Below are 12710 nucleotides of genomic sequence, written 5' to 3'. Positions count from 1 at the left end.
ATACAGAACCATGTAGTCCTCTATTTTATAGGTGACTTTAAAATAAAAAAAGGTGCTTTACTTAAAGCTATTGTTAGAATTCCTGGCCCAGGAATCAAACCAGGTATGGCTTGATTTTTTCTGACACCCTTTAACTCCTCTGCTGGATTTTAATGGCATATATTCATCCATAAAATTAAAATGAGTTAAAATTATTTCGTGATGTCCCTTGAGATAAGCAAAAATTCTCAGGGCTGTGAATGGATGAAAGATTATGTTTCTTTGACCAATGTACATCATAGAACACATATTCAAGTACCACCCATTTCTAAATTCTAACTTAGTCTTAAAGAAGATTGATAAATTGGATTAGAATCCCAAAACTTCTTGGGCAGTTTCTTCCCAATGATTTTCAGGTCCATATGTCCAATGAGAATCAGAGTAAGAAATTTTGGTTGATAGGCCCTTCCTTCCAAACTCCTAGTGGAGAAAGGTCATTAGGCAAAATATGTGAGGTCTGCTTATCTCTTGAGACTTTCTTAAACTACATATTGGGATCTTCTCTGGTTAGATCTAGAATCACAAACTAAACAAGATAACCTACTTTTCCTTACACACATTTGTAGTGTTTTTCGCTAAAGGGGTGGTCCTGTTCTTTCCGAAGTCCTACTTGTGAATGCATGGATGAAAAATTCAGCATATCCCTGTAATTCCTTTTGATGATAGAATTTAAAAGATATTAAACCACTTTACCAATTTTGTTAATTTAAAAATTAACGCTCCTCCAAGACTTTGCAGTTCCGGACGGTGTGCACTATAAAACAGGTACATCCCACGTAGAAACAGCCGGCGGCCGGGCACAGCGCTGGGCCCCGCGGGTCGGCGCCCGGCGATGCTGCGAGCGCCGGGACCTTTGTGTGCCGGGCGCCGGGCTCCCGCGTGCCGGCACGTACGTCGCCTTCACGTGTGTGCTGCTATGAAGTGCATGTGTGGATACGCAGGAATATGCTGAAACAAACTCGGAGAGAGGCGCGGAGCACTGGGCCGAGGGAAGGTGGGTGTGGGCGTGCACGGCGCCGGCCGGCCGGGAGGGAGCCGCAGCCCGCGGCCCGGCGGGCCCGCGCCCGTGCCCGAGCCTTCGGCGGGGCCGCCGGGCCGCACAATACACGCCGGGGGCGGGCGGAGGTGGAGGAGGCCGGGCCGGGAGAGCGGCCGCCCCGCGCAGACACCGCCATGTGAGCGGGCCGCGGCCTCGCAGGACGCAAACTTTCGCCGCGGCGGCGGCGCCCCAACTTCCCGCCCCGGGCCGCGGGCCCGCCGCTCGGCGCGGAGACACCGTAAGTGCGGGCGGCGGCGGCCTCCGCACCCCCGGCCCTGCCGGCCCACTCGGGCCGCCGCGCCTTCCCCGGGCCGGGCTCGCGAGGGATGTGGTGGAGGGTTGTAAACATGGCGCCCCGGCCCCGCCGAGCCGGGCGGAGGCGGCGGGGAGCGGAGGAGGCCGGGCCCGCCGAGCCGGGCTGGGGGCCGGCGGGGAGGTGGGAGGCCGGTCTGCGGCGCCGGGAGGCCCGGGAGGAGGGCGGCGGGAGGCGAGGAGGCCAGCCCGCGGATCCGGAGGCGGGGAGCCCCCCCGCGCCCCGCCGGCCCAGGCCCGGGAGGAGGCGGCGGCGGCGAGGAGGCGGCGCGGGCGACGGGGCCGGGCGCGGAGGGGGAGGGCGGGCGCGGCGGCGGCGGCGACGGCGGCTAGGACCGGAGCATAATGGTGGGGAGAAGCGCGGCGGCGGCGGCGGGGGCGGGGGCGCGGGCGCGGGCGGGGGCGGCGGGGGCGCCGCCGCTTTGTGGAAGCCGGGCCGGGCTGCAGCCTCTCGGGCCGCCGGCGTGGCTGTGACCGCGGCTCGCCCGCTGGCGGACGGCCCCAGTTGCCCGCGGAGCTTTGTGAGGGGCGCCGGGGCCTGCGGGGCCTGCGCGGTCCGCCAGCGCCCGCTCGCCGTCTCCGGGTCCGGGCGGGGGAGACCCCGGAGGAGGAGGACCGCGCGGGGCCTGCTCGGGCCGGGAAGCCAGGGAGTCGCGTGAGCGCCGCCCGCCGGGACGGCCGTCCCCGCACGGCCGGGCTGCGGGGCCCGCGCCTGCGGGGCCGGCGGAACGCGGCCCTGTGAGTGAGGAGGGCGGAGGGAGCGCTTGCGGTCGCGGCTCGTTGTTTGGGAGCGGTGGCCGCGGCCGGGCAGGGCGGTCCCCAGGGCCCAGGCGGGGCTCGGCCCGCGTCCCCCGCGGCTGGAACTGGCGGCAGCGAGGCCTCCGCCTCCTCAACAGGTCCTGCCGGGCCCCTGGGACTGCCTGCGGGTCCGCCACTCCTCCCGCCCGGCGTCCCGTCCCGAGAGGAGCTGCTGTGCGGGGCCCAGCGGGCCTGCTTGGGGTGCGGGGCTCCTGGGGCGGCCCGGGGACCCCGGCTTCCACGTGGATTGTCCCTCACTTTCTGTATCGGGCAGCTGTGGAGGCGATTACGGTGTGGGCCTGGTGCGAGTGTGTCCGCGGGGCCCGGTGTATGTCCGGTGTGCTCATGATATCTGGTGTTGTATATAGTGTGTCCGGTGTGATGTATGGTGTTTGCGTGGTGCCCGGTGTGTACGTGGCACCTGGTGTTACGTGCAGTGTGTGCATGGTACCCGGTTGTCCGTGGTGCCCGGTGTGCGCGAGGTGCCGGTTGTCCAGCGTGCTGGTGTTAAACAGGGTGTGTCCATGGGGCCCGGTGTGCGCCTCGTGCCCGGTGTATATACGGTGTGCTCTTGATACCCGGTGTTATATATGGTGTTCGCGTGGTGCCCGGTGTGCACGTGGCACCCGGTGTCACATACGGTGTGTGCATGGTGCCCGCTGTGCACATACACAGTGTATACTTAGTACCCGGGGTCATATGTGTCTGTGAGCTCAAATCAGGTGCCCAGGTAGCCTGTTCAGGGAAGGGTGCCTGAAGGTTGAAGTGGCCCGCCCCCGTCAGACTTTCACAGACGCACTGGGCTTGCTGAGGTTTAGGTTTTGGGTCTTCCTGTCTGCCTCACCCGGGTGTTCTGCATCCTGCAGTAAGCCGTGTCCTCTGCGGGCAAGAGGCTGCTTAAAAATGATTTAATTGGTTTGTTGAAAGGCAGAAAGTGAAACGTTTACTTGTTTTCTTTTAAACTGAGACATATAGTAGTTGTGGCTTAGTAATTATGGGATGCATAACCTTTTCAGGTTTTTTGGTTATTGATTCTAATGAATGGTTAGAAGTTATCAGGGAGATAGTCTTGGTTGTACTTTAAAAGTTTGAGTCCTTTCTGGTAAGCAAGGTCACCTTTGTGGTTTTTTTGAATTACTGTACAAGCAGGAGATAAAATATGAATTTTGTAGAGTTATGTTATTTTCCTTGTCTTTGGCTAACTGGAGCTGGTTATGGTCATTATTTTGGTGAGCTCTTCTTTATGAGATGGCCAGGCTAGACGATCAAAGATCAGATCATACGGGATGTGATTAGGACAGAATCAATAAAATATTGTTCTTACTTAACTATACCTGTGGTCAACACAGGATTTCTATTTTTTTTATATGGTACTCTTTTCCCATAGATGTTGTTCATATGAAAACTGAATCTCCCTTTTATGTTCTGTAAATTGGGCAGTTTATTTTGCGGTTACCTGTGGCAGGGTGTTTAAAAAACATACATGTAAGTGCTTCCAGCTTTACAAAGAAAAATCAATTAAAATGTTAAAATTTGGCTGCTTAGGTCGTGCTGCATATTCCTAGGATATCATTATGTTGGCACTTTGAGTGGATGTCATCTTGCATGTGTCCAAGAATTGACATGTGTTTATTTGAACTCTCATCGTTTTGTAACCCCTTTTCCTTTAAGGGTTATTCAGATAATGTATGATAGAGATATTCATACCCTTTGGCATGCCTTAGTTGAAGCTAATTAAGAATTTTAATACAAGTGTCAAATGCTATCCTAATATTGCTTAAAGCCCTAAACCTCTGGTGTCAGATTTTCTTTACCTAATTTTACCATCCTTCAATTGAATTCTGCATGGAAAACATCGTTTAAACAAAGAGGATGTATCTTGAAAAAAAATTAAGGAGAAAATGGACAGTTAGACTTAGTGTTATGATAGTTAAAAGCTTTTCATTGTTTGAAAACTCTAACTTAGACTTGACATTGCATTTTTCCCCCAAAGGGTGATTAGATTTTTTGTCACTAGAGATGTCCCTAGCAAAATGACTTTGAGGCCAGGTGGCGTGGGTCTGAATCTCACCTCCGTCATTTACTAGCAAAATGACCTCAGGCAAATTACTTAAACTTGTCATGCCTGGTCTCAGTTTCCCCATCTGAAAAACAAGGATGATAGTCATTGTACCTACCTCATGGGGTTGTTGACTCATGAACCACTATTAGACTAATTCAATTCAGTTGACTCAAATTCAATTCAGGTTAATAATTAACCTAGTGTGGAAAGGGGTGAAGCTCTGAAATTACAGTATGGCATGCTCACATGCGCCTTGTCTTACTAATTTGTGTTTGTCGTAGCCTACCTCTGAATCTCTGGTTTTTCACTTTAGTTATCTCAGAAGTTTGGAAAATAAGCATTTGCTATATTCCTCAGGAATATATTTCTATATTCCTCATTTACTTGAAGCAATTTTAAGGATCTTTCTATCATTCCTTTTTTTTCTTTTTTCATTGTGATAAAATATATATATAACAAAATTTACCGTCTTAACCATTTTAAGTGAACAGTTCAGTGATGGTAAATGCATTCATCCTGTCGTGCAGTCATCACCACTGTCCATCTTCATAGTGTTTTGTAAAACTGAACTCCAGTTTTACACTAACTCCTCATTCACTTCTTTATCTTTGATAAAGAATGTAGGTAATTGAAGTACACAGTGTGAGAGTTCTTATTTTAACCATTAGTTTTAAATTAAAGTTTTTCTCTTTTCCCTCTTGTCACCCTGTCTGTAACCGCTTCAGGTTGTATGTTTTATATTTGCGTGGAGCAGATAGACTTTCTGAACAAAGAAACACTGCTTGTCACCTCTTCATTTGATCATTGTGGAACTAATCCTTCACCAACGTTTTTACTAGGAATTTGACAAGAACTAAAAAATAACTGATTTGAGTTTAATTTCTACCTGTATTGCTTGCATGATAACTTTCAGTTGCTTTCTTGCAGTGGCATTGTCAAAATTTCAAAACACTTGAAATCTGCTTTGGTGCAGTGATTCTGTGAAGATAATTAGTGACGTAAAGGTTCTCCACATCATCAGTGGCCTGTCCTCTTTTGGTCTTGACTTTAGAAATTTGGTATCCATAAATTTATAACATAAATGAATACCATGATAATATGTATCATGTATTGTGTGTTTACCATGTCTCAGCCACTGTGCAAAGTTATTTATATACACTATCCTTTTTTTTTTTTTTTTTTTTTTGCTGAGGAAGATTAGCCCTGGACTAACATCTGTGCCAGTCTTCCTCCACTTTATATGTGGATTACTGCCACAGCATGGCTGACAGGTGGTATAGGTCCATGCTCAGGATCCAAACTGCTGCTAAAGTGTAGTACGTGCAACTCAACCTCTATGCCACCAGGCCGGCCCCTATGTTTGCATTTTTTAAGGGATCATATTAACTCTTATCTGTTCTTCAGAGATGAAGAGAATGTATTTAGCAGATCACGTTATCTTGTCTTATACATTAGGAAAAATGTGTGTTACTGAAAACTTGTACATGGTGCTTTTCTTAGTAATATTAAGTATAGTAGATTAACTAGTTTTGTTTTGAGTAAATGGCTTTGTTTTTTTCTTGATGAGGAAGAATAGCCCTGAGCTAGCATCTTTTGCCATTCTCCCGCTTTTTTTCCTTGAGGAAGATAAGCCCTGAGCTAATGTCTTTGCTCTTCTTCCTCCACTTTATATGTGGGTCACTGCCACAGCATGGCTGACAGGTGGTGTAGGTCTGTGCCTGGGATCTGAACCCACGAACCTGGGCTGCTGAAGTGGAGGGTGCTGAACTTAACCATTATGCCATGGAGCCGCCCCCTGCATAAATGCTCTTAACTCCATAATTAATCTGTTTCATAAGATCATGTTAAAATATCATATTTACTCTCTTACAATAGGTAGCATATGTTTTAATATTTTGAGTTCATTTATTAAACATTATTATTTATTGAAACTGCTATGTACTAGACACTTGCTAGGTAACGCAATTACTGAAGCAAGCTCCATAAAGTTTAACAGGAAGAAGTAAATACAGATGCTGTGGAGCAATGTATGTGAGTTGTGGTACATTGTATTTGAGCTAAGATTACCTTTGAGGTCTTAACACTGATGATTTCAAATTTATTCTAATTTGTGACTTTGTGATTTTACCATATTTCTGAGGATGTCTAAAAACAACTTTGTTATGATTAGTAATTTTTATGTTCTCCAGATATTATCTAAGCATTTAAGTGAAAAGTAGACCCACTTAAAATTTTTTCCTAGTTTTATCTGCTTGTATGCTAAGTAAGTTTAAAATATAATTTAACGAAGGAAGAATCTTCTTTCCTAGTTCAAGCATTTATCATGTAAACACGAAAGATATATGCAAATATTTAAAAGTGGATTTGTACTGAGAGTTTGTCACTAATACTAACTCTCAAAATTGGGATTAAAAATGCTTTTTTAAAAAAAATTGGGTAGATACTGTGGTTTATTGCAAGAGAATCTGTCATGAATATATTTTGACTATGTATGCAGATAAGGTCCGTTTAGAAGTCTACTTTATAAGCAGTTTTTAGAAAGCTGGGTTTCATCATAAACATTACTTCTGGCAGCACGTTGTTTTTGTTGTTCTTGGTGAGGAGAGATTGTCCCTGAGCTAACATCTGTTGCCAGTCTTCCTCTTTTTTTTTTTTCTCTCCCCAAAGCCCCAGTACATAGTTGTGTATCCTAGTGGGATGTATGTTCTACGTGGGATGCTGCCACAGCATGGCTTGATGAGCAGTGTGTAGGTCTGAGCCCAGGATCTGAACTGGCGAACTCCTGGCTGCTGATGCAGAGTGCGCAAACTTAACCACTCAGCCACAGGGCTGGCCCCAGCAAGACTTCTTTAAAAAGAAGGTGTCACATATTGAGCACCTAGTATACTAGGTGATTTCCATTCTCCATTTAGTCCTCACAGCATCATAATGAGGGAAGTGTTATTGCAGTATTATCATAGCATAAATTATAATGTTGTAGTACAGTTAGAAGTATTATATAACTTATAATAAGACTCAGAAAGGTTAAGTTACCTAGTACCTAACGTCACGCAGAATACATGATTAAATGGATATTTATTTGAATTCAAGTGTATGACTACCGGACCTAAACTCCGTTTGGTTTCTCTGTCTCCATAAAACCCAGTAACTTCTTGGATCTTTGTACTGATATGTTGTCATCTTCCAAATGTGCATGTATAAATTTGCAAAATTATGGAATAATAAAGGAATGTAAAACTGTGCTCATTCTTCTGACAGAAGTAGGAGGTGGAAAGAGGACTGTTAGAGACCTCCTGGTAATTAGAACGTTCCATATATAAAGTCCTGGTTAGGCCCCACTTCACTGGTCATGACAGCTAGTAATCTAAGAAGCACAAATAATTGGCTCATTTTCTTGCTGTCACTATTGGCAGCTCACATTATGAAGATAACTTGGTGCAGGTTTGGGGTGGGGACCTTCAATCTTTATTTTAATACTTATGTATAGGAGAGAAATGTTTGAAAATACTCAGAATTGACGCCAACACTAAAGTATTCTTGTATTAGAAGGGGAAGTCATTGTCTTGAGGAATCTCTTTGCATTTAGCTAATTTCTTGAAAGTTGCTCTAAGTGCGGAGGCTTCAGAATTCAGTAGGTGTTTACCGTTGTCTAAAATAATGTGAGAAGCATATGGTGAAGAGAGAAATAGATCGGTTGAGTTGTAGCATTTACAGCCTCAGACCATCCTGATACATCAGTGGTGTTGCAGTGGGATGTGAAATGTGGTTTCTCATGTTTGACGGCCAGGGAGAGACTTACAAAGAAACCTTCTTTTAATGAAGGCTCAGCAGAGGGAAAGCTCTGCTTGGGGAAGCTGTCTCACCCCGAAGGCCATTATGAACTTTGTAGCTTTTTTGTAGATTCTTGATTTATCTGCCTGTTGATAGCTTTTCTTTCTCAAAACTGCATCTGAGAAATGCTATTTGGGAGATCAAGTCCTTAATTTTCAATTGAGTTTTGACATGGGGCCCTTTTTGAATAAATATAAAATATACCTACTTAGCTGCCCAGCTCTTGTGGTAGAAATAAGTGAGATTTATTTATTTGCAGTTTTCATTGGTATTTAAAAGAGTTTTGGAGCATTTTATTTACCATTAGAGATGTTGTCTTTTTAAATTATAGAGGATATAAAGTTTAAGGTGATTTATTTTTCTACTGTACTTAAAATTTAATGTTTTTCTTATGTTTAAAAATATTAGATTTAATATCATATAATGTCAAAATACGTGATATTTTTTATTTTGAAATACCTACTCATTTTACTATTCTGCACATATGTATTCTACACATATAATCTTAAGAATCCATTCACTTGTGATCAATATTCATGATGGATTGTTTCAGGTAAGAAACTTCCATTTGAATAATTTTTTTTTTTTTAAGATTTTATTTTTTCCTTTTTTTCCCCAAAGCCCCCCGGTACATAGTTGTATATTCTTCGTTGTGGGTCCTTCTAGTTGTGGCATGTGGGATGCTGCCTCAGCGTGGTTTGATGAGCAGTGCCATGTCCGCGCCCAGGATTCGAGCCAACGAAACACTGGGCCGCCTGCAGCGGAGCGCGCGAACTTAACCACTCGGCCACGGGGCCAGCCCCCTCCATTTGAATAATTTGAAAATTAAATTTTATTTTCTTAGGATTCTTAGAATAAAACTAGCTTTAGTCTGTTATTTTCAGGTGACTTAAAAGCTGAATAGCCACCAATTCACTTTAAAGTTAGACTTTCTCTTGGTCCATTTGCTTATTTTAAATGCTAATTAAAAATATACTATTGTAAGCCTTAGATGCAGTAGTATTTAGATCTTATTTATTCCTTTACGTAAATTCTTTGGGATTTTAGGAGCCAAGAGTGGCTTGACATACTCTTGATAGTACACTGTCTCAATCATGGCTGAGCATCTGCATTACTTCTTTTTCTTAAGAAAAACATTAAATCAGAATATCTGAGGATGGGTCTTGGCTCCATTTTTTAAAGTTCTACAGTTTTGTTTTTAACTTTTCAAGTTTCAATTTTTTAATTTTTTTAAGTAGGCAGTGTTAGATATGCCTTTTTTAAAAAATATTTTTTTGGAATGGCTCATAGAAAATGCAGCCCCTAGACTTGGCTTATAGAAAATGTAACCCCTAGACCTTTAGCTCTGTGCCTCAGCAGTTGTTTTTCAAGAATCATATTCATGAAGTTTCCTGAAGAGGATAATCAGAACAGCTTGAAAAATAAATGCATCCCAGAAGAAGACCTCATGTCTTTTCAGGTTCCTCAAAATGCTCCTGTATTGTTGCTCTGCTGTTGGTCAGGGAAGATAGCTATCAGAGAGGTAGGGTTGGTTGGTGTTTCCCTCTTGGTCCCACAGCGTGTCTGAGATAAATGATGTTCGGAGGATAGACTGCCATCCGGTTTCAGTGTCTTTGGGCTTTCCCATAATTTGACTAAGCAGCGGCCTGTTGTTCCTAAGGGTCCTGGAGTAAGCTTGCAACCCTGGCAGGTATAGGAAGAACTTGGATGTCTTTAGGCAGTCACGCCAACCATGGTGGGGTTGCATCTGCAGGTGGGAGTGAGACCACCGGAGAAGTCTTTTCAGATTCTGCCTAGCCGTGGGGCTAACCCTGGCCTTTGTCTGGATTTCAGGTGATTCTTGATACTCGTCCAGATTGGGGGTGTCATTTCCACTCGCAGGTGGTTCCCCAGAGGTAGGGCCATCACAGGAGCAGATTCGATGTCTGAGCTGAGTACCAGAAGAGTATGAGGGGAGAAGCCCTTGAGCTCTAAGATTCACTGTCACTCTGACCACTGCTGGCTGGTATCTGCATTCCCTCCTCAGTTCCTGTATTTCTCGCTGCAGCATACTGAGGCTTCGTGGGGCCCCTGGGGACCTGTAGAGTGCCTGATTTCCACGGACTTCTCTTTCTTCCTCTGTAATGCAAATGCAGTGTCCATTAGTTCCTCACAAGCCAGGGTACATGGTAGATGGGTTTTAAAAGAGGCGAGAGTGGCCTGGGGAAGCCTCACTCAACCTGGTGCTGCTTGTTGGTGGAGTCTCCAGCTAGGTCTGATGGTGTTTCATTTGCTCTTCTTATCATATGACACGGTCCTATCCAAGTTGTTTCCCACTGGTGTCAATCTCTTGCTGTTTTTTCTAGTTATACCTTGGGTGATAAAACAACATCTTATCTGTTTTTGAAGTATGCCAGGTCAGATTTTCTTAAATATACATAACTTCCTTAGTTTTAGATTACCAGATACATTCAAGAATTATATTAATCACTGTTGTTAGAATTGCATTTTATTTATTTATTTTTTTGCTGAGGAAGATTCACCCTGAGATAACATCTGTTGCCAATCCTCCTCTTTTTGTGTGTGACCTGCCTTCACAGCATGGCCACTGACAGATGAGTCGTTGTAGATCCATGCCTGGGAACCAAACCCAGGCTGCCGAAGCGGAGTTTGCCAAACTTAACCAGTAGGCGACTGGGGCTAGCCCTAGAATTGCATTTTAAATAGAATATTCTTACAAAACTTGACCTTGAAGAATAGAGTGGAAAGTGTTAGATGGGTTTACTATTATGAATCAGTATTCTTCAATTGAAGTACCATTTCATAGAATAGTCCTAAATATGGTAAATAGTAGGATGGGAAGAGGATCTGAAGTCTGGTTCATAGACAGTAATTGAAAAATTTGAATTCTACCACATGAAATGCTAAACTGAAAACTGGCCACTCCAGTCTCTGCTCTCAGTCTCTTCTGTTCGGGTTCTCTTTCCCTGCACTGTGTCCTGAAATTTGCTACTAGGCAATGAACTGAGGTAATTGTAAATCTCTCCTCATTCATTTTCCTTCCTCCAGGGATTATAATCCTGTCATGCAGGAAATTTTGGAGTCTATTCTTAGTCTAACTTTCTAGTCTAATCTTCAACTATTCTCCTAAGTAAAACCTTTACTTCAATCAGTCATTCTGTTTATTCTTTCAATAAGTTTTTTTAGTACACAAGTAGTGCTGGTTGTATTAGTGTTTCATAAGTTTTGCTCTGGTATCCTCCTTTCCCCTCCTCATTCCACCCCTAATGCTGAAGTCAGTTTAAAATTTAATTTAAAATTTGTTGGCACTTGAGATCTCTGTCAAGTTTTATCTTCTCCATCTTGTTGCTCTCTCACAGTGATCTTTTGCCTCAATTTATCTTCTGTAGCATTTAAAGTTTGCCTCAACTAGTTCTTATTGCCATTTATTATTATTTAAACTTTACCCCTATAATTATCTTCCTAGTTACTTGACCTAAGAACAGACTTTTCTTTTTAAAGATTTTTAAAATTCTTTTTTCCTTTTTTTCCCCAAAGCCCTCCCCGTACATAGTTGTATATTCTTCGTTGTGGGTCCTTCTAGTTGTGGCATGTGGGACGCCGCCTCAGCGTGGTTTGATGAGCAGTGCCATGTCCGTGCCCAGGATTCGAACCAATGAAACACTGGGCCGCCTGCAGCCGAGCGCATGAACTTAACCACTCGGCCACAGGGCCAGCCCCTAAGAACAGACTTTTAAAATTTCTTTATAATACCTAGTGCAGTGCTGTGCATAAAGTAGGTCACATAAGTGCATACAGGTAGACAAAAGAATGCCCGTTATCTTTTCAGTGGCGACATGGTATATGCAAAACCCAAATATTTGCCCTAACAGTCTCCTTGCCTGCATGCTAGTGGAGGAAAACTACAGAGCTGATTGGTGACACTGTATGTAGGTTCTTGGAAACCAATATACATGGTCATCTGGGCTCTCAGTCATACTTTATTTCTCAGATCAGCTCATCTTCCTCTTTCATAATGACGTACTAAACTTTCTTTACACCCCTCTCGCCTGCTCAGTCTTGTAGACGACATTGGCCTCTTTTTCTCGAGAGAAAGAAGGCATCTCAGGGGAACAAACTTACTTTACTCCAGATCTGCTCTCTCCATCCCCTTTTCTTGTTCTCTTGACCTGTGATCTACAGATCTTTCCCTGCAGAAAGCTCCTTCCTACTTTTTTGTCGTCATCGTCTGTACTGGCTCCCTCCCGTCTGCATTCAGACGTCTCCCACCATTACAAAATAAACAAAACAAAAACAACAAAAATCTTTTCTGAACTCCACACCCACTGCTCTGGTTTTCTTTTCTCCTTTTCCCGATCTTTCTCCTTTCTTAACACTCATCAAAAGAATCGTCTTTCCTTTGTTTCTTTAGTTCTTCCCAGTCCAGCTTCTCCCACCTTCTGATGTTGAAGCTTCTCCAGAGACGTCACCATGACCTCCCAGCTGCCAAGTCCAGCAGAGCCTTTCTGGCCTTGTTCTCCTTGGCCTTTGAGCAGTTGTGATGCACAGTCTATCATCTCCTCCTTGAAACACTCCCTTTTGTTTTTGGTTTCTGTAATGCCACACTCTTCTCTTTTTCTTTAGAACCTT

The 12710-nt window shown here is 44.4% G+C and overlaps 1 protein-coding gene across 46 annotated transcripts in view; it reads left to right on the top strand.

The window, feature by feature from the left end:
• Positions 1-630: 630 nt before the first annotated feature.
• Positions 631-12710, top strand: part of ZMYND11 (zinc finger MYND-type containing 11) — a 116238-nt gene continuing 104158 nt past the window's right edge. For 6 of the 46 annotated variants that reach the window (XM_070601506.1, XM_070601502.1, XM_070601488.1 and 3 more), the window contains exon 1: positions 1603-1738. The gene's annotated coding sequence lies outside the window, so the exon portion shown is untranslated. The other 40 variants (XM_008522121.2, XM_008522120.2, XM_008522119.2 and 37 more) reach the window with 27 other exon arrangements.

Source organism: Equus przewalskii, chromosome 30 (genome assembly GCF_037783145.1).
Source record: "Equus przewalskii isolate Varuska chromosome 30, EquPr2, whole genome shotgun sequence".
NCBI classification, from domain to species: Eukaryota; Metazoa; Chordata; class Mammalia; order Perissodactyla; family Equidae; genus Equus; species Equus przewalskii.
This window is presented reverse-complemented; position numbering and strand designations above follow the sequence as displayed.